We start from the raw sequence: 19,522 nt of genomic DNA, 5'->3' as shown, positions 1-19,522 counted from the left end.
CCAGTGCAGATCCAGGCCTCTGCTGGTAGGCTGCTGAAGCTTCCCTGCACATGCACAGACAATGTTTCATGTTTGGGGGGGATTTTAACCTCCCCCAATATATTTTTTAATCTTTTCAGATTTTTCTGCAAATTTGAAGAAGTTATCTGTTTGGGGTAAGTGTGCCCCCTATCTGTAGATTTCAGTATCCACAGATAGGGGTCACACCTGGGAAATAGTATATAGATAATGTATTAATTGGGGGCAAGACTTCTTACATTGCTAATCTCTTACTTAGGGTAAAATACATGTGTATTAATGCATCAAGCTAAATAATGATGCATTGTTTACTCTAATGAAGAAAGAAAATAGGCAAGGTTGATTAGGAATTTTCATTCCCTTCCTCTAAATGATTATGGCTGCAGCTGTTGAAATCACACGTGAACATATAGCTGCCCTAAAATTTCCAACTCTCATAACAGTGATGTGGAATTAGGCACCCCTGGTAGAACTATCACTACTTCTACATATTCACAATGTTGAATCCATCCAGTGGAACATTTTGTTTTAGTTCCAAGTCAGAAAGCATCTGGTTGGTGGGACTCCCTTCCTGTTATTCCCTGAGATCTTTAACCATGCCAAAAATAATGTGCTTACTTTGGGTCTTTGTTTCTATTTAACTACAGTTAATTTCATCCTACACATCTGCAAACAGGTTTTTAAAAAGGTGGGGGAGAAGAGAGAATCCTGCTTGGACTGAACTTTATTCTAGTTCAAAATCTTTAACAAAATCAGATTCTTTCCTCCTTTATAATGCTATTCTCAGTGCATCATAGGCAAAGAAAAGCATTTTTGGCTTTCAATAAAATGAATGGGCAGAATGATATCTGGCAAAGTCCTAAATTGTTTTTCTTCATTGCTTGCATACAAAATATCATGCTGTACTCCATGAAATGTAATTGCATCCACATGAGTGAACACTGATAATGTGTGTTTGAAGTAGCACTGGGTAAAATTACAGGCCCCATTCAATTTCTCTTACAACACTGAAAAGAATAATCCTGTGATGAAAGCAAAAGATGTGGGAGAGTACTCCACAGAGGCAATCTCGCACCAAAGCAGTTCAAAAGGAGCTACATATTTTATGCATATTTTTTCTGCCTTTGCATAATTTAGCAACACCCATTCATAGATGATGCCAACTATAAAGATCATTGCAGAAGTAAATCTTTTATTCCACTATCCGTACTACTGGCTTTTAAGGAGCATTTCCGCCCTACAAACACACAATTCAGCTGTACTTTTCTGGGTAGTAGAGTAGAAATGCAATCCTATGCCTAAATCAGTTGATGTTGGTGCTCTTAGAATGGTGGAATGCTGCTTAGGACTGCACAATACACCTCTTTTCTTTTGATATTGTAGTAACTTTTGATAGTCAAAAGAATTTCAAAATGGAGATTACTGGAAGTGAAATACCCACAATGTATTTTGGTATCTTAGTGTTTCCTAAGTGCGCAGGAAAACAATAGTTTGATGTTTCCAAAATTTTCTGGTACAATACTCTATTTGCCATATAGTAAGAAACCTATCTGTTCCAGTTCCACATTCTCTAACAACACTACTTTGTACACATGATCCCTCCATGTGCTGATTGAATGTGTTGAGAATGAGAGCAGGCACCAGCACACTGAGCCCATCCCCTTCCGTTTCTTGATCACCAGCTTGAGAGCATGGGGCCTAAATGTGTTCCCTCCCTGTCGTCAGCAACTTTAGGCAGTGTCCCTGATCACAGGGAGAGAGTGTACTTGTGAATACTGCCTCTCTGTGAGGCAAGGATCATGTAAAGGAGGGGGGAAGGGTCCAGCATACTCATTTCTCCTTTCCCTCTCCCTGAATTTAGTCTAGGGTTGTGCATATTGATAAACCTGAACTGAAAATAAACCAGAAATCAGCCATTTCTGCAATATTCAGTTTTTGGTTTTACCGAATGCCAAAACCTGGGGATCTTCCCGGAGCTAAACAGGAAATTCCCAAAAAGGCCGAATAAATATTTGGCTTTTTGGGGTTCAGCTATTTGCCTTTGCTCAGGTGCACGGCTCTGTGCTTTCTCCCATTTTTCTATCTTTTTTTGGCTGGTTTTGTTAGGGCCCCTTAGTTGGGGCCCTTTTGAGGTAGGGGCCATATAATCAGAGCCAACATGGTCTGACCAACCATCCAACCACACAACCATTTGTCCATCACCACAACATCATAGGATATCATAAGTGGCCAGCAATGCCAGCTTGTGGAGTGGAACTCAAGGAATACCCCAGTGGAACTCAAGGAACTCAAGGAATACTATAACCATTTGGTAGACTGAATAGCAGCAACAAAAGTTAAGGCTGAAGAAGCCATTATTGGTGAAAGCATCTATTACCTGGAAGACGTTTCCGTTCATTGTTTAGTGCCAGCTTGGTCCCCATTGGATAATGTCCGCAGCACTTTTAGCTAGCGGTTTGCAATATCCGCTCATTGACAGGGAACCAAGATAAGAGAAAGAAGAACTTGCTTCCTCATTTACGTGGACCAGCTCTTACAAAGACTGTTACTATACACGGAAAGTCCCACGGACTCATAGGGAAATTTTGGACATAGATTTTTGTACATAGTTTATCATTGAGTTTGTATTAATGTTTCCCTGTTCTACGATTTTTCACTTGTAGATATTGTAGCACTGTCTTTTGTATTGATTGTCTCTCTCTATAATATATGTTCAGAATAAGAGCCGAGTGCTGATAGTTTTTGCAAAGCCACTTTGCATCGCACAGTGATTAATTTTGGTAAGCCTTAATACATCCTGCCATGGATTCCCCCAGAATTTCAACAGTTGCTTGTTCATTGAGGGATAACAAATCTCAGTTTTTCAGGACTCCTTATTTCAGAAGCATCAACTGCAAGGACTACATAATTATTCTTATTTTCGAAATGGTCATCTGTTAGGCCTAACATCAGTAGAAAAGTTTTGCTTCCCCTCCCCAATATTTGAGAAGTTAAAAAACAGACCTGCAGGCTTGTGTGTGTAAAGTGCCATCAAGTCACAGCTGACTTATGACAACCCCATAGGGCTTTCAAGGCAAGAGACTAACAGAGATGGTTTGCCATTGCCTTCCTCTGCATAGTGACCCTGGGATTCTCCCATTCAAGTGCTAGCCAGGACTGAACCTGCTTAGCTTCTGAGATCTGACGAGATCAAGCTAGCCTGGGCCATGCAGGTCAGGGCGCTGCAGGCATAGCTTACCCCAAAACATACTATTACTGCAACTGAAGTTCAACACTCTTGGAGCTCTCCTGAATAGCTTTGCTCGGTTTCTGCTTTTAGTAGTCAAACAGTTACATGAGAAATTTCAAACCTACACTCCATGCAGCCATGGTGTTTGATTTCTATGGAGACCTACTTGCCTCCAAATGGTCAGGCACTCCTTCACCATCATGAATTCCTTTTATTAACTTAAATTGCTCCATTAATTAATGGGTCCCTCACTATGCAATTAAGGGCCCCAAGCCTATAATACTCTACTCCTCACAGCAAAACTAGTCTGGCTACAAACCACTGTTTTCTTTCTCCACCTACATATGGTTTTGCTGCTTCACATGCATTACCAATTATTAAAAATACTCTTATTACAATATTTTCTTAACAGTACAGATAGAAGGACCTGACTGGCGACTCTGTGGGAGAATTGCTCTATAAAGAAATGTTTATGCTTTTATTCTTGATTGAAAACGGGTGATTTTTATTGACTTTTTATCTTCTTTGGCTTCTCACTTGGCAATTAAGAGACAAATAGACTCTGTTGTCTGCCAGTAAGTGGAGCTCTTTGCTAGCTTTGAAAACTACATTACAGTCATTATGGTACCACTTTTGTTAGAAAAAGTGCTTCATGATTATGGAGAATGGGTTCTTTTAATTTACTGTAAGATGCCCAGAGGTAATATATGATTATAAACAGAAATAGATGCTCTTTTTAAATCCTGCCAATTCCTTGCCAAACTAAGTAAGAACTTAGAAACAAAAACCCTGGGTAATGTTAGAAACTATTACCAGAAGTTACTGTCCAGATTCCTGTTCAAGCATCCATTTGTATATGTGAGGGGGACTGATCCAAGGCTGTGTCCCCTGTCCCTGCTAATAACATCTGTAGGTGTCAGGCCCACATTTGCATAGAGCCTATGTACACATACCACACAGTTAGAGTAGTGGTACACAAGCAGAACAACCTAGTTCTATGCATGTTTGCTGAGTGTAACATCGATTCCAAGTTAATCCCAGAAATGATGTCATGCTGTAAATGTACCAGAATCCCTCCATGTCCCCACCTCCAGTCTACCATCAGGTGCCATCCACCACCTGGCAACCCTATTCAACATGGTAATATTGCCATTGGACCATACCCTGATTTCTAAGACAGTTTACAATAAATTAAATCAATGTGATTGTGCATACCTACAAGTAGTTACCTATAAAGCACTGGTTATGTATTTTATTCAGAAGGAACATTATGTTTTTTTCCTGCAAATGTGGACATCTGTTTTCTCATCAGTAGCTTCTTGTTATAAAACCCGAAAGTGGACACTTGTCTTTCAGCACATGGAAGGTCTATTATTTGAGACAGCTTCTAGCATTATACTCTCAGGTGTAACATGGTTTCACATAAAGCCAAAAAGAAAATCAGGCTTTCTGGAGCGCTGGTGGAACAAGCCTCGGGGGTTCAGAAACATATGCTCCACTCAATTGTGTACAACTGTGCTCCAGGAATCACTCTGTCATCTTGCCGTAATGAGGACTTGCCTTCGTGTTCTCTCCACCTCACATACTCATGCAACATTATAGCTAATCTTTTTATCTGTACTCGGCAATAGAAAACACAGAAGAAAAGGCATTTGAAGCAGAGTTTCAAATCAGCCTTTGACAAACCATGCAATATTTGACTTTCCTAGCTTGATGTTAATATAGAAATGATTTTTTTTGCCATCAAGTCACAGCTGACTTACTGCAACCCTGTACAGTTTTCAAGGCAAGAGACATTCAGAGGTGGTTTACCACTGCTTGCCTTTGTGTTGCAACCCTGGATTTCCTTAGTGGTCTCCAATCTAAGTACTAACCATGGCTGACCCTGCTTAGCTTCTAAAATCTGATGAGATCAGGATAGCCTGGGTTAGTTTCTTGTCTCAGATTCTCTTCCATTAAAATTATTGGCTTCACTCAGGGGTGGGGAAGTTTGTTCTAATCAAAGAGTTTAATAGGAATGTTTATATAAATGTTATTTGGCTCCTTTGTGCTTGGTGTTGTTCTTGAATATTTTGTTTCTGTTTCATTTTTAATGTAGGTATTACTAGTGTTCAGACCGCCCCCCCACCCGATCTTTATTAGTTTTCCATTGGTTTCAGTGGGGAACGTATTTCTGCCTGCAACTTCATTGTTTTCTACCCAAGTGGGATGTACTCCAAACATATACAGTTCTTCTCATCAGCCATGGTATTTGCAGACAGCAGAGAGCATCCCTGTTTTATAGACAATTAAAATGTCCACTTGCACAGCAGACACAGGAAAGAAGGAATTGGCATGCCACTTTTTCCTCTTTCCTTGGATCTTCAAGAAGGGAAGGTCTATTTTTAACCAAATAATGTGTAGGCTAAAATCTACGTCATTCATTGGTTGATCCCCACCCACAAAAAAAGCTATCATGGCCTTTTAGAACCACTGCTGCTTTGGGATGCTGAAGGATGGGTCCTGGTGTGCCTTTAACTAGCTGTGGCTGATTATTCCAACAGATTCTAGTAGTATGTCATCAGCACCCCCTCCTGGATCTACGAAATCTGAGTACATGTTCCAGTGAAAGCCAGAGCAGATTATTGTGCTACACCCTCTGTAGGGCTGCCTTTGAGGCATCTTTGGAAACCACAGCTTGTTGAAAATATGTTGGCCAGTTGGTAGGAGCTGGCCACCAAGGCATAACTACTCCCATCTTATTTCATCCAGAACTGTTGCCAATTATTTCCCAAGCCCAATTCACTGCTGGTCATGATCAGACTTACCTGGACACTGACCATCATCAAGTTGTGCATTGCTGTGAATGCCCACAAACCATTAGCAGTACCATGTCTCTAGAATGCTCTCCCAAGGGAAGTTCTTATGGCACTGTCCCTGCTGTCATCTGGCAACATTTAATCTGTAGGCAAAGTTTTCCCATTGCTACATTACAGAGCTTCTGTGTCTGGTGGATGGTTTTTGGCTAATGCTTTAATATATTGGAGTCCATTTACTTTTAATCTTTATGTTGCTTTCATTGATTGGTAATTAAATTGTCTATTTTATTAATTGAAACTACTTTTAAGTTTGTTGCTACCTTGGTGAGTGGCTATAACTATTTCTAATAATAGCATAATATAGTCTAATAACTATTTCTAATAATGGGGCGGCTATAACTATTTCTAATGATAGTAATAACATTGTGCCCATAGTACTGTTACCTTTTAAAGTACTAATTATTGCATTTAAGAAGGCATACTGTCCATGTAGATTTAATGAATAGAAATTTAATGACACATGGAGTTTTAAAAAAACTCCTTTAATTTTTTTAAACAATATTCTAAACAGGAGCACCTACAAAATATGGTAGTTCCAGATGGGTAGCCATGATAGTCCATAGCAGCAAAGCAAAACAGGACTCTGGTGGCACCCTAAGGACTACTGACATTTACACCATTATCTGCTTAAAATGATAATTATACCATTATCTGTTTAATCAGAACAGATTAAAGGAAGTATTTCTTCATACAACACATACTTAAATTGTGGAACTCCCTCCCCCAGGATGTGGTGATGGCTGCCAACTTGGAAGGCTTTAAGAGGGGAGTGGAGGAGAGGGCTATTCATGGCTACTAGTAAAAATGAATACTAGTCATGATGCATACCTATTCTCTCCAGTATCAGAGGAGCATGCCTGTGGGACACAGGCAAGATGCTGCCGCAGTCATCTTGTTTATGGGCTTCCTAGAGGCACCTGTTTAGCTACTGTGTGAACAGACTGCTGGACTTGACGGGACTTGGTCTGATTCAGCATGGCTTTTCCTATGTTCTTATTACACATCATTAGATGCAAAACATATCCTAAACAGAGTTTAGACTTCAATGGACTAGAAGAGTGTAACTCTGCTTGGGATTGTACTATTAAACAATTTTTTTGTTTTACTTTCAAATCACAGCTGACTTACAGTGACCCCCTGGGGTTTTCAAGGCAAGAGACATTCAGAGGTAGTTTGCCATTTCCTGCCTTCAAGTCATGACTGGTATTCCTTGGTGGTCTCCCACCCAAATACTGACCAGGGCCAACCCTGCTTAGCTTCCAAGATATGACAAGATCGGTCTAGCCTGGGCTATCTAGTGGACTATTTTTTTTAGCAAATCCCCCCCCCCCACACACACAACTCTCTATTTGCATCACAAGTGCAGAAACATTATGCTGGTGTGGGTCCAGAGAATCTGGAGTTATTTCTCAATTCTCCCCACATAGCAGAAGTGCTGCACAGGCAGAATAGCATGCCTATAAGCAAAGCTCTGCAGCATCAGGCAAGATCAGTACATTTTATTTTAGACCCCCAAATGATGACAGAGCAGCTTTTCCTAAGCTTGTCTGTAACTGCTCCCAAGTTATCTAATCTCGATTCTAGGGGAAAAATGTATTTCTAGTTTGGAAAAGATGGAGAACCCCCTCGTTACAACTCCCTTTTGCATTACAACCATATTGGAGAAAGATAGACATTTTCTGTGTCGCAGAAGATTTAAGACTGCATTAGCAATCATAAGATGCTTCACTACTCTCAGCACCAAGCAGAGGTTATTGTGTGTGGTATTAAATTAAGACATGTTCGACATAAGAAAATGTTGTTTTGCATAAACAGCCTTTGTAAACCTTCCTTTCGCTTTATCTTCTGGAGTGTTGCATTTTTTTTATTCTGTCATTTGAAAGAATCTAGGATCTTTCTGAACATTTTAATGATTTTTTTAAAAGGAAGGAAAAAAAGCAAACTACAATCTGATCCACCAGAAAATATTAGCTCTGTTTTTTATTAGCTCTGTATTTCATGATTTTAATGATGTTTTAATGGGTTTTAAAAGTGATTTTTATTATGTATGTTTTAATTTGTTAGCCACCTTGTTGAATTAGGCTATCGTACTAGGGAAGGGCTAACTTTTTGCCCCCCTGCTGTTTCCCTGACCATAATCACTACCACTTCTGGGTTTCTCTTAGCCCCATGAAGAGAAACAATGGATGCTCTCTACTTGCCTTTTATTTGCCTCTACAGGGGCTAGTATCACCTTGAGGGCAGCTTCTAGTTAAGGAAATTGCACTGGAAGAGAGATATTACCCCTCCCCTCACTACCACTCGTGTGCTGATCCCATTCAGCCTTTACCTGTCACTGCTTTTAAAGGTTAAAGAAAAGGATCTACTCAAGGATCCCCCGTTTAATACATTGTTTGACTTTTCAGTCATGCATAGGACTAGGGCTGTTGATTCGGTTCAGCCCGAACAGAAAAACAGCCGAATTTCTCTCAATTCGGTGGTTTTTCGGTTCGTACGAACCGAACTCAAAAAGGGGGGAACCGGGGAGCCGAATTGGCCGAGTTCAGGGTGTTCCTGAATAAATTTGGCCGATTCGGGCCCTTTCCCCCACCCCACGCGCCTTCAGGGAGCTTCCCTGGAGACGTGCGGGGTGCCCTTTAAAGAGATCTGTGCCTCCCAGCTGGGAGGCGCAGATCTGTTTAAAGGGTCCCCGCGCGCCTTCAGGGAATCCCCCTGAAGGCGCACGGGGGGGGGGAATTTTCCCCCGAACTCCGGATCCCCCCAAATTTCCAGGGATCCAAAGCAGGGGAGTTCGGACTTCGGCACGGCCCGAATAAAAACGGGCCAAATTTTGCCAAAGCCGAACTATACCGAATTTTTTTTTCAACAGCCCTACATAGGACTACATCTTTCAGCTGCTGGAAGGATGGAGATTTTACATAGAAATTTTGGGGGTTTTTTTAGCTTTTCCCAAAAAGGTACTGCAAACTTTAAATTTAAGTTAAACCCATAATGCATTTTCTTTGCTGTCGTCAAATAGAATTGTACGGAGGGGGAGATCAGGAGATCAGCAGCAGTGGTGGTGGGAGCCAATGTGGGAAGAATGGGCAGGCAATCCATTGCATTGCCTCATTGGCTGAACCGCTGGAAGCTCCTAAGGTTGAAGGCAGGAGAAGTAGAAGCAGCAGCACCCCAACTCCTTCTCCCCTACCCAGGTCTAGCCTGTTGTGTTGCTCTAGCTCACCCTGTTGCTTGAGCCTCCCTTGTCGTTGCAGCAATGCTGTTCAGCCCACATCTATTGCATGGGGTCAGGATAGTGCATGCAACTAGCCATGGACTAAGCTATTGCAGTGCTGATATAGTGCCAGCAAACAAAACCATCCTTATTGTGACGTTTGGTCAATGATGTCTGTAAAGCACAAGACTTACTACATTTTTTTCATAAAAAATTGACATAGTAGGGAGAAAAATTCCATGTGAATGACAACCTTTTCTTGCCAATAAATGTTATTAGTTTTGCATCATCGTCCATCAGTAGTCACTGGCTTTGCCACTCCATGCTCAACAGCAGGCTCCTCCAAGCTTAGGAAAATATAAATCTAACTAATCCCCATGAAACAAAAGAACGATCTTTGCTCCAAGTCAGTTCGGTGTGGAAAAGACTTTTCTGCTGGGATTTCTTCATACCATTTTAATGTTCTTTACCAAACAATTTTTCACTGTTACCAGCATCTCATACAGCTACTCCAAACTCCAAGGATTAAAGAGACCCTGCAAGTGCAGCAAGCAACTCTCCAAAGATTACAAACCACTCACATACACACTGGGGTATTCTTCACGGTGGATTTTGCTTCGGTTTCGAATCGGAGCAAACAATAAACCGATTTAAATAGCTTTTTCATGGCAGCGCAGATTCTCCCCCCATCCCGAGGCATTTTCAATTTTTCACGGGAGAAACAGCGCACTTCTCTGCGCTGCTTACGTCTGCTGCCGCTCATGACTCACCGCTCCAAGTCCGCCTTATCCCGCCCACTCTTGCCATGATCCTGTGTGTGTGTGTTTTTTGGGGGGGCATCCTGAGAGCAGCACATCCAAGCCAAAACTCCCATCACCCTTCTGAAGATAGGCAGCCAGTCTGCTCTGGGTCTCCCTCCAGCTGGTGCGATCCTATGTGTGTGTGTGTGTTGTGGGGGGGCATCCTGAAAGTGGCAAATCCAAGCCAAAACCCCCATCACCCTTCTGAAGAGGGGCGGCCAGTCTGCTTTGGGTCTCCCTCCTGCCGGTGCGATGCTATTAGAGTGGCAACTCCCCCAGCCAATCACCGTTCTTGGGTGAGGAGAAAGGAGACGTCCCGGGGAGCGAAGCAAACATTTTTTCATGGGCATCCGAGCAACAAAATGCTCTTCTACTGGAAAGTACGGCTCAGAAGTGGTTTGGATTGCCTCTCTTTTAACCCGGCTTATTTTGCTCAGTGGGGGAAAACACGGATCTGGAGTGAATAACCAAAATTTGCCTCCGACGCAAATCAGCATCGAAACAGCTGCAAATCTCCGTGAAGAATACCCCACTGTTAGAATATGGTTTCTTGTGGATTAAACTGAGACCTGGTCATACAACCGAACGAGATGGAGGAATTCTGAGATGATAGACTGAGCCATACTACTTCAGGCTGTAGGTGGGGAGAGCCATATTTTTAACACTCTTTCTCAAGAAAAAAAATCATAATTCTTGCAAATTACAAATTAGTCCACCAGGAAAAATGTTCTAGCCTTAATCTTCACAGTTTATACTCTTCTTTTCTTTTTCCATTTGCAGACGTTTATTAATGTAAAGGCACTAGAGATCATATTGCAAATTTATGTTGGTTACTGGAACATACGAGAGAATTTCAGAAGAAAAACAGCTTGTGTTTTATAGATTACAGCAAAGCTTTTGACTGTGTGGCTCATGAAGAGCTATGGATGGTTTTAAAAGAAATCGGTGTGCCACAACATCTGATTGTTTTGATGCACAACCCATACTCTGGTCAAGAAGCTACTGTTAGGACAAAATATGGAGAAACAGAATGGTTTCCAATTGGCAAAGGTGCCAGACAATGATGGATTTTATCACCCTATCTGTTCAATCTACATGCAGGACATATCACAAGGAAAACTGGATTAGATTTATATGAAGGTAGAGTGAAAATTGGCAGAAGGAACATTAACTACTTGAGATATGCAGATGACACCCCATTACTGGCAGAAAACAGTGAAGACCTGAAATGACTCCTGATGAATTTTAAAGCAGAAAGTGCTAAAGCAGGATTACAGCTGAACATCAAGAAGTCAAAAGTAATGACTGTTGGGGGTTACACAACTTCAAGGTTGTTGATGAAGAAATTGTAATTATTCACGATTTTTTGTTCCTTGGCTCCATCATGAACCAAATCAAGCCTGAACTGTCCCTAGAAGCTAAAATGACTAAATTGAGGTTATTGTACTTTGGTCCTATTATGAAAAGATGAGAGTCAATGGAAAAGTCAATAATGCTAGGAAAAGTTGAAAACAGCAGGAAAAGAGGAAAATGCAACATGACATAGACTAACTCTTTAAAGGAAGCCATGGCCCTCAGTTTGCAAAACCTGAGCAAGGATGTTAATGATAAGACATTTTGGAAAACATTAATTCATTATTTCAACATAGCAGTTTGTGGGGGGAAAGGCACCATAATTTGATTGCAGCCCATATTCAGTATCATATCCTGCAACATTTTATCTGAAATGCTACTAAACAAGTGATTCCCAGGAGGCAGGCAGGCTACCTGGAGATTAAATAACCATTTGAGTGCAAGACTGTAGTTGGATCCATCCCAGAAGTCAACAGACTCATGAGGTTTGCAAATGGTATGACCTTCACATTCTTCATCAAGATTTTTATTTGATCAGGAAGGGGCAGCATTGGCAGCTGAGCCATAGAGAGCACCTTGCTTGGAGCCACCGGTTTCTCCTCCTCTTGGACACTCGGAGGCACCAGCATCATCAAATATTCACTTGAAGATTTAAATAATTCATTATTCCCAGCCATGCCATGACCCTGGCTGAATAAATCCTGGTGCTCGTGCTCAGAACGGCTGTCCCGTAAACCACAATAATGCAGGTCACACCAGTGTTCTTCTGCCTGCCTCTTCTACAAAAACTTATAAGACTGAACCCAGCACTGCAGGGCTTGCTCACAGTGATTTGCTTGACGTCTTCTTCTGCTTCATCTTGGGAAGAATCCCCAGCCTCATTAGAAGCTTTGTGTTCCCTGTGTTTGGCATCAGCTTTGTCTAAATAGAAAAAAATGGCCTCAACTGCAAGATGCTGTGTAGTGGAATAAGATGTATCTCACCTTTTCGGTAGATAGCAGCAGCATACTGTAAAACATTACTTGTTGTTTGGAAGCCTCAGAAAGTCTGTTTATCCATCAGCTTTGAGGAAAAAGTGCTCATTTCATCCGCACGTGCCCCATTGACGTTGAGCATGATCAGTTCTTTGCTCCAACAGTAACTGGGATTCAATGTATCGATGGCCATTTCAAGCTCTGCCTTTTGCTGTTTTGGTTTGATCTTCACGAACTGATGAGTCACGTCTTACATCATCGAAGAAGGGCAGATGGGATACTGGAAAAGACAGAGCTTCTCTGACAGACTCTTGGCCAGGTGTACAATAATCTCCTATAAAATATTCTTCATAACATCATGGAAAGAAAGGTAGCCTTGGCAAGATGTTTAGAGAATCCGTACACTCCAGTAGGATGGAAGGCCAGAGGGTGGGGGGCTGCCTGCTTTTACCCTTCCCAGGCTGGTAGCAGCGTGCCTGGCAGGTCCAGTCAGGGGAAAGATCTCAGCTGGGATTCCAGCTAACACATGGGAGCATATTCTTCTTCTAACCTCTGTGACTGCACAGCTCAAAAGTTTAAATGGCTAGGACAAAGTAAGCATTCAAACTTTCAGTCACTTGTATTGCAAACAGTAAATTATATAATTCCAGTAATCATATAAATCTCATCATTTCTCAACTTTTTAATGACACACTAGCTTGTAAAGTGACATTTGCCAGATGTCTTCTATGTTCAAATACATATCTGGATTTATTTTAATGACTCTGAATGGTATTGATTGAGTCTCCTCTTTCCATAACCAATTGAATTAAAGGCACTTACTAATATAAAAGCAGTATGAACAAAATTATAACCAGGTTTTCTATCTGTACAGTGGGTAGGTTACCAACAAACTGTATTAGCCATGGTATTTTATATTGCGCTATGATATTACCTTACCTAGCTCCATCTGGATACAATTTGAAGCTATCAAAACTTCGAAAGGAATTGAATAACAGCAGAGTTTCTTAGAGAGACTAATAAAAGTAGTGATATGTAACTGGCACAGATGACAAACTTAATACTCTGGACACAACTTAATTTAAGATATTTAATGTAAAGACTAATTCAAACTGCAAAGACCTCATTCTGAAAATTTATAATTTACTTCGCTTTGCAATCTTTCTCAGAAAAATCCAAAAATGTGATTTGGTGGCCTAAAAGTTGGACAAAAGCAGCAAACCTGCTATACAGTTTCTTGTGGCAATTTGATGACAAGGTTACTACCCCACACACAGCAGTTATAAATGAGGAGCTGATTTTCCAGCAATCAGTTCAACTGATACAATCAGTTCAACTGTTGGTTGATACATTCATGGCTGTTCAGCAGGTTGTTTCACTGCATTCCTTTTTAACCATGCATTACAACATGTGAGGCTCCATCTGCTCCCCCTGTGATGCCTGCCTGGCCGCCAGGGTGCCCACCTCCTTGGAAGTCCCCCACAGGTCTCAGAAAGGGAGAAGAAGGGGGTTGTGTCACCTTGTTCCTTCTTTCCCTGGCTAGGAAAGACTCGTGTCACTTCTTGTCTGCCAGCCTGCCTTCTTCCTTGGCTTATTTGGGGTTTCCTTTTTATAAACACTTTAGTGTTCCTCTCCACCTATCCTGCCCTTCCTCCTTTGGTACTGCCCTCCCTTGGTGCCCCAGACCGCCACTCACTACTCTTGTGTGCTTCTGACTGAACCGCATCTGGTCGGCACGGGCCCTATTGTTCCTGATGTTGACCCCTGCTTCCACCACCATTCCCACACTAGAGAGGCCCGAGGCTGGCCTTGCCAGGTCTTTGTTGCTGTGGAGTTCTCACTGGGCCCTTTTCCTCTGGGCTCTTACCAAATCCCCCTAAAATCTACCTTTTCTGAAATATTTTGTTTATACTACAGAAACTAAATATATGTGTTAACAGCATCCACTCATATTCCTCCTCTGCTATCCTGATCTTTAATCTCCTGACTACCTTACCCTCTGTAGTCTATACCCTATTGAAATGTAGCTTGCAAAATAGTAGATTATCAGGGCTAGGACGTCTTCTTTTTATGTTACTCTGTAAAATAGCATGTAATCAGTGGTGCATTAATAATAACGATGACTAATGTAAAAGAATAAAATAAATTGGTATGGCTCTTAGAGTGTGGATGGTAATCGGAATTTTTATCAAAAAAGAACACAACAACCATGCCTTGAAGGTTGTTACTTGGAGGAGGGCTGGTTTGCAGCAGCAAGCATTTTGAAATCCACTTCAAGCTGGACCAGATTCCAGCCATGCCCAGCTTAAAAATATGAGAATTTGGAACATGGGAAATGTGCTTTTCAAGATTCCTTGAACTCAATTTCCTCAGCTTCACCGATTCAAAGTATTAACAGATTCACAGAAATAAAAATGTTACATGTCCACCATTGTGATAAGAAATAATTCCTGGAGAATAGACATGACAGGCACAAGTGATTTCCCCCATGAACTAAGCAGGCTGAACTCAACAGACTTGGATTGGCACTTAGGACCTCTAACAAGAGGCAACCCCCAACTACAGTATCAAGTTCTTATGACAAGCAGTGTGCAGAAGATGGGCAAGTTTCTCCATTTTTTGCATGAGCCAAGGAAACCCTACCAGACCCAGAAACCAACTAAAAAAAAAAAGCCAGCAGCAGCTTTCTGAATTCATCAGATCCTGACATTCCTGCAAATTAAAGCAAACACCATCCAGGTAACGACAACCAGATTAATTCCCCACCCTGATCCACAGGACGCATTCAAGCACAAAGCCAAAGCCAACTTGTTCAAAGGCTAATAATAAAAGCAAACAGACCATGAGCACAGTCTTGTCAAAATAAAACCTACCTTAAAATGAAGAGGCTCATAAATCAAAATCACAAGGATGTTCTGGCAAAAGGTGAAAAGTAGATGTGATGCCACACTTCACTAATACAGCACCAAGCTCACATCTCATAACTATGTTAAGAGCATGTCTGAAAAATATAGATATATAGACATATCAAATACAGATATATAGACATATTTCAAATAGAACTCCTCAGAGTCTTTTGGAGGAGTTAAACCAAAAAGACAGGCCCTGAACAATGGAGGGGGTGGGATTAAAAGAGCCTCTTTTTCTCCCTTCTGCTGATGCAAGCTGTGAGCTGAAGAGGGGAAGGAGGTGAGTTTATTTGATTCCACCTCATCTCTGTAGACCCCCACCCATCCTCTGGCATTTTTTGTTTATAGGGTTGCCAGGTCTCTCTCTCAGAGAAGAGTTTCAGTAGAAATGGCAGACTGCTTGACAAACGGGAAGATAAAGATTCCATTCACCAACACCTTCCATGAACTTTTCAGTGGATCCAGCCCAGTGTTTATAAAAGAAAAAAAATGTGGGGGGTATTTTTCCCCTAATTTAAAGTCCACATTATTGACTACTGGAACAGCCACTCTTCCCTTAGCACATGGAACACACTTGACTGCAGGGACTCTTCTTACAATATCTACTTTTGCCTCATCGGTTGTTCCTAGTTTTTAGAATCCTAAAAATAAACAGGTTGTGCTGCTAGATTACTTTCTCTATTTAATTATTTTGTCTATGTTGTCTAAATATGCTGGCTTTCATTTTCTCAACAGAATAAAAGATTTTCAAAAAGCCAGTAGGATGGCAGAAAACCACAATAATTATAAAGAAGAACAGTAAAGGTCAAAGATGGATTTGGTCAAAATATTGGCTTAAAATTAAAATTAAGCCTGATTTCAATCCTCAGTTTTCTTCAGCTTAAAAAGGTGAGAACCAAATGCCTATTCTTATTCTCTGACTTCAGTTCCAGTGGTAGCCTATTATTTTATACTCTGCTGACAGAAAAAGCAAATGATGCCAGAAAATTCAGATGCCAAGATATGCTGAATGTTATCAATTCCCACCAAAACATATAGTTTAGGGTTGCCAGGTCCCTCTTCACCACTAGCGGGATGCTTTTGGGGTGCAGCCTGAGAAGGCGGGGTTTGGGGAGGGGAGGGACTTCAGTGCCATAGAGTCCAATTGCCAAAGCAGCCATTTTCTCCAGGTGAACTGACCTCTATCGGCTGAAGATCAGTTGTAATAGCAGGAGATCTCCAGCTAGTACCTGGAGGTTGACAACCTTAGTATAGCTATAAGATCCTGGGTTAATGATCTGGTGTAATGATGGCAAATCAAGAATTCATATTTCCTTTGCAAGGGCAAAATCAGCGGGTACGAGAGGAGTATTATTTCCCAAGTGGTTTCAAGCACAAATGTACTTCCTGAGGGGACACATGAGATAGATAGATAGATAGATAGATAGATAGATAGATAGATAGATAGATAGATAGATAGATAGATAGAGAGAGAGAGAGAGAGAGAGAGAGAGAGAGAGAGAGAGAGAGAGAGAGAGAGGTGTGTGTGTAAAATGCTGTCAAGTCACAGCTGACTTATGACAACTCCATAGGAATTTGTCGGCAAGAGGGGATTTGCCATTGTCTTCCTCTGCATAGTGATCCTGGAATTCCTTGGTGGTCTCTCGTCCAAATACTTACCAGGGCCAACCCTGCTTACCTTCCGAGATCTTATGAGATCAGGCAAGCCTGGGCCATCCAGATAGAGAGAAAGACACAGACAGACATATTCTGATTGAATTAAATCCACATCAACAGTTGTACAGTTTATGTCCATGGTATTTTTTTCCTTCTCCATATAAATTCTCCCCATAAAATATATGTTTTTCTGTGTTATTCATGTGACCACTCATAGCTGTCAGGGGAGGACATTCTGCAACATCTTTAGAGCAGCTGAATGGCATCTGGGCTGAGCTTCAGTTGCTCATTGCTTGCAACTGTTTACTCTGGCCGTGACCAGAGGCAGAGGTCTTCGGCACACGTCAATAGGCCTCTTAGACCTTGGCTCATGGCCTGTGGCCCTGAAGGAGTCAGCTCAGTGGATCCAGGAGCAGTTCAGGCATTGGAGTTATTTTGTATATATTTTTTTCTTTCTTTGTCCAAATTATATTTTTGTCCTTCTCGTAAACTGCTTTGGGTTTCCACTTGCCAGACAACTAGGAAAACAAATACTTAAATACCTAAAGAAATATTTTTTTAAAAAAGTACGCAAAGACAATGCATATAAATTACATGTAAATTGCATGCACATATAACTGACATTCAAGAAACAAATCTTCAATGCCAGCAATTAAAATGATGAACCAAAAATAATCTGCAACGAAAACAAAAACAAAAAGTATTGTCATGCACCCTTATAAAAAAGCACCACCAATCTGTTGTATGGCAGGGAAGAACAGCCCCCTCCACATACCTGAGTAGCTTTTTTGTAGGACTCTACTGGGGAAAAAGAGCTAGGAATACAGTTGCCAACCTCCAGATGGAGCCTGGAGATCATCCAGAATTACCTGATCACCAGACAGCAGAGATTAGTTCCTCTGGAGAAAATGGCAGCTTTGGAGGGCAGATTCTATGGTATCACATTAGGGTTGTCAACCTCCAGGTGGTGGCCGGAGATCTATTGTTATTACAACTGATCTCCAGCCAATAGAGATCAGTTCCCCTGAAGAAAATGGCCGCTTTGGCAATTGAACTCTATGGCATTGAAGTCCCTCCTCTCCCCAAACCCCGCCCTTCTCAGGCTCCACCCCCAAAAATCTCCAGATATTTCCCAACCCAGAGTTGGCAATCCTACACTTCTCTGATAGGCTGGAGAAGGAGACCCCATGTGCAACAGCTGTCTCTGTGCAAGATATTCTATACAAGTGTATAGAATGGGACACATTCAATAATACTTCCAACAGTAATAATTTTAACAATAATACTTCCACAATACACAGCATATTGCTACAGTAATGAGCATTAACTATTTTCACAGTTAAATGTTACTTTGGTTTACACAATATATAGTTTAAACACAATGCTTGTAGAATGCATTCACAGCCACAAAATGTGTTTCCATAGCAAATGAATTTCATACAGAAGTAGTTCATATCTGAAGATTTGTTAAGAAGAAATGAAATTAAGATACCTGCTTATTTTACAGAGGATTTGGGTCTGCAATGCACATGAGTATGGACAGTCATTTTCTTAACCAGCAACTCTTAGCTGTTAAAAAAAAAAAAAAAAGTCAGTATGACATACCAAGATATGATGTTCCTTAGAAACCAGGCTCACTTGTTCATCAAAATAAAAAGAAGCCATTCGATGAGGCAATAATTTTACCAGACGAGTATTATGAGCCTGTCTGAAACAGAACATCATCAGAGCATATTATTCAGTACATAGTTTATTGCTGTAAAAATAAATTTGGAAATATAGACGTCTAGCCTGCTAAATGCTTTTTCCAGGGGAAATTTTGTGTTGATTTCAAAGAGCTCTACTTCAAGAAAAAGTTATTCTTGTGAAAAAATTTTACACAACTTTGTCCCATTGATTGTTCTGATATTTCAAAAAAAAAAAAAAAAAAGAATATCATTTGTTATGCCACTTTGCATTGAAGTATTCATGTGACACTCAATTTCTCTTATGAAGGAAAGGCTTCTGGGAATGGACGGCTTTCTTTGGATTTAGGAATTACAGATATTTTATTCCTCAGACATATTGTTACTATTACCTGGAGAAGTCAAAGCTTATGTAAAAGTAACCTCAAAGAATATATATCTGACTAATGGGGGGTGGGGATATGGGGAGAGCAATATTTGATTCACTTACTGGAAAGAATTCATACCACATGTGAGGCTTATTAGACCATAAAAAATGCTCCCAGAAATAGTGGTGGAAAATCTTATATTCTGAGTCATGTTGCACTAGATATGGTTTTCAGTTGGGGAAATTTTTAATTTGAGTGAAATTAGATGGGCTAATAATCCACAGAAAAATATGTTAAAATCAAAGAAAATGGGGGGAAAAACAAGGCATGGACATGGGTAGGCGCTCTGTTTAAAACAGGGTACAAGTATGATCATCTAGAATTGCAGTCCATGTTACCTGAGGTTGCTTTTCTATTTGTCCTTTTCTAGTCATTAAAAAAAAAAGAAACATAAAGAT

At 40.9% G+C, this 19,522-nt stretch overlaps 1 pseudogene; it reads right to left on the bottom strand.

Annotated features, from left to right (window-relative positions):
• Nucleotides 1–11,882: 11,882 nt before the first annotated feature.
• Nucleotides 11,883–12,798, bottom strand: LOC130478248 (DNA-directed RNA polymerase III subunit RPC5-like; annotated as a pseudogene).
• Between the last annotated feature and the right edge of the window lie 6,724 nt (nucleotides 12,799–19,522).

Source organism: Euleptes europaea, chromosome 5, assembly GCF_029931775.1.
Source record: "Euleptes europaea isolate rEulEur1 chromosome 5, rEulEur1.hap1, whole genome shotgun sequence".
Lineage (NCBI taxonomy): Eukaryota > Metazoa > Chordata > Lepidosauria > Squamata > Sphaerodactylidae > Euleptes > Euleptes europaea.
The sequence above is the reverse complement of the archived record's forward strand: the minus strand, read 5'-3'. Positions and strand labels throughout refer to the sequence as shown.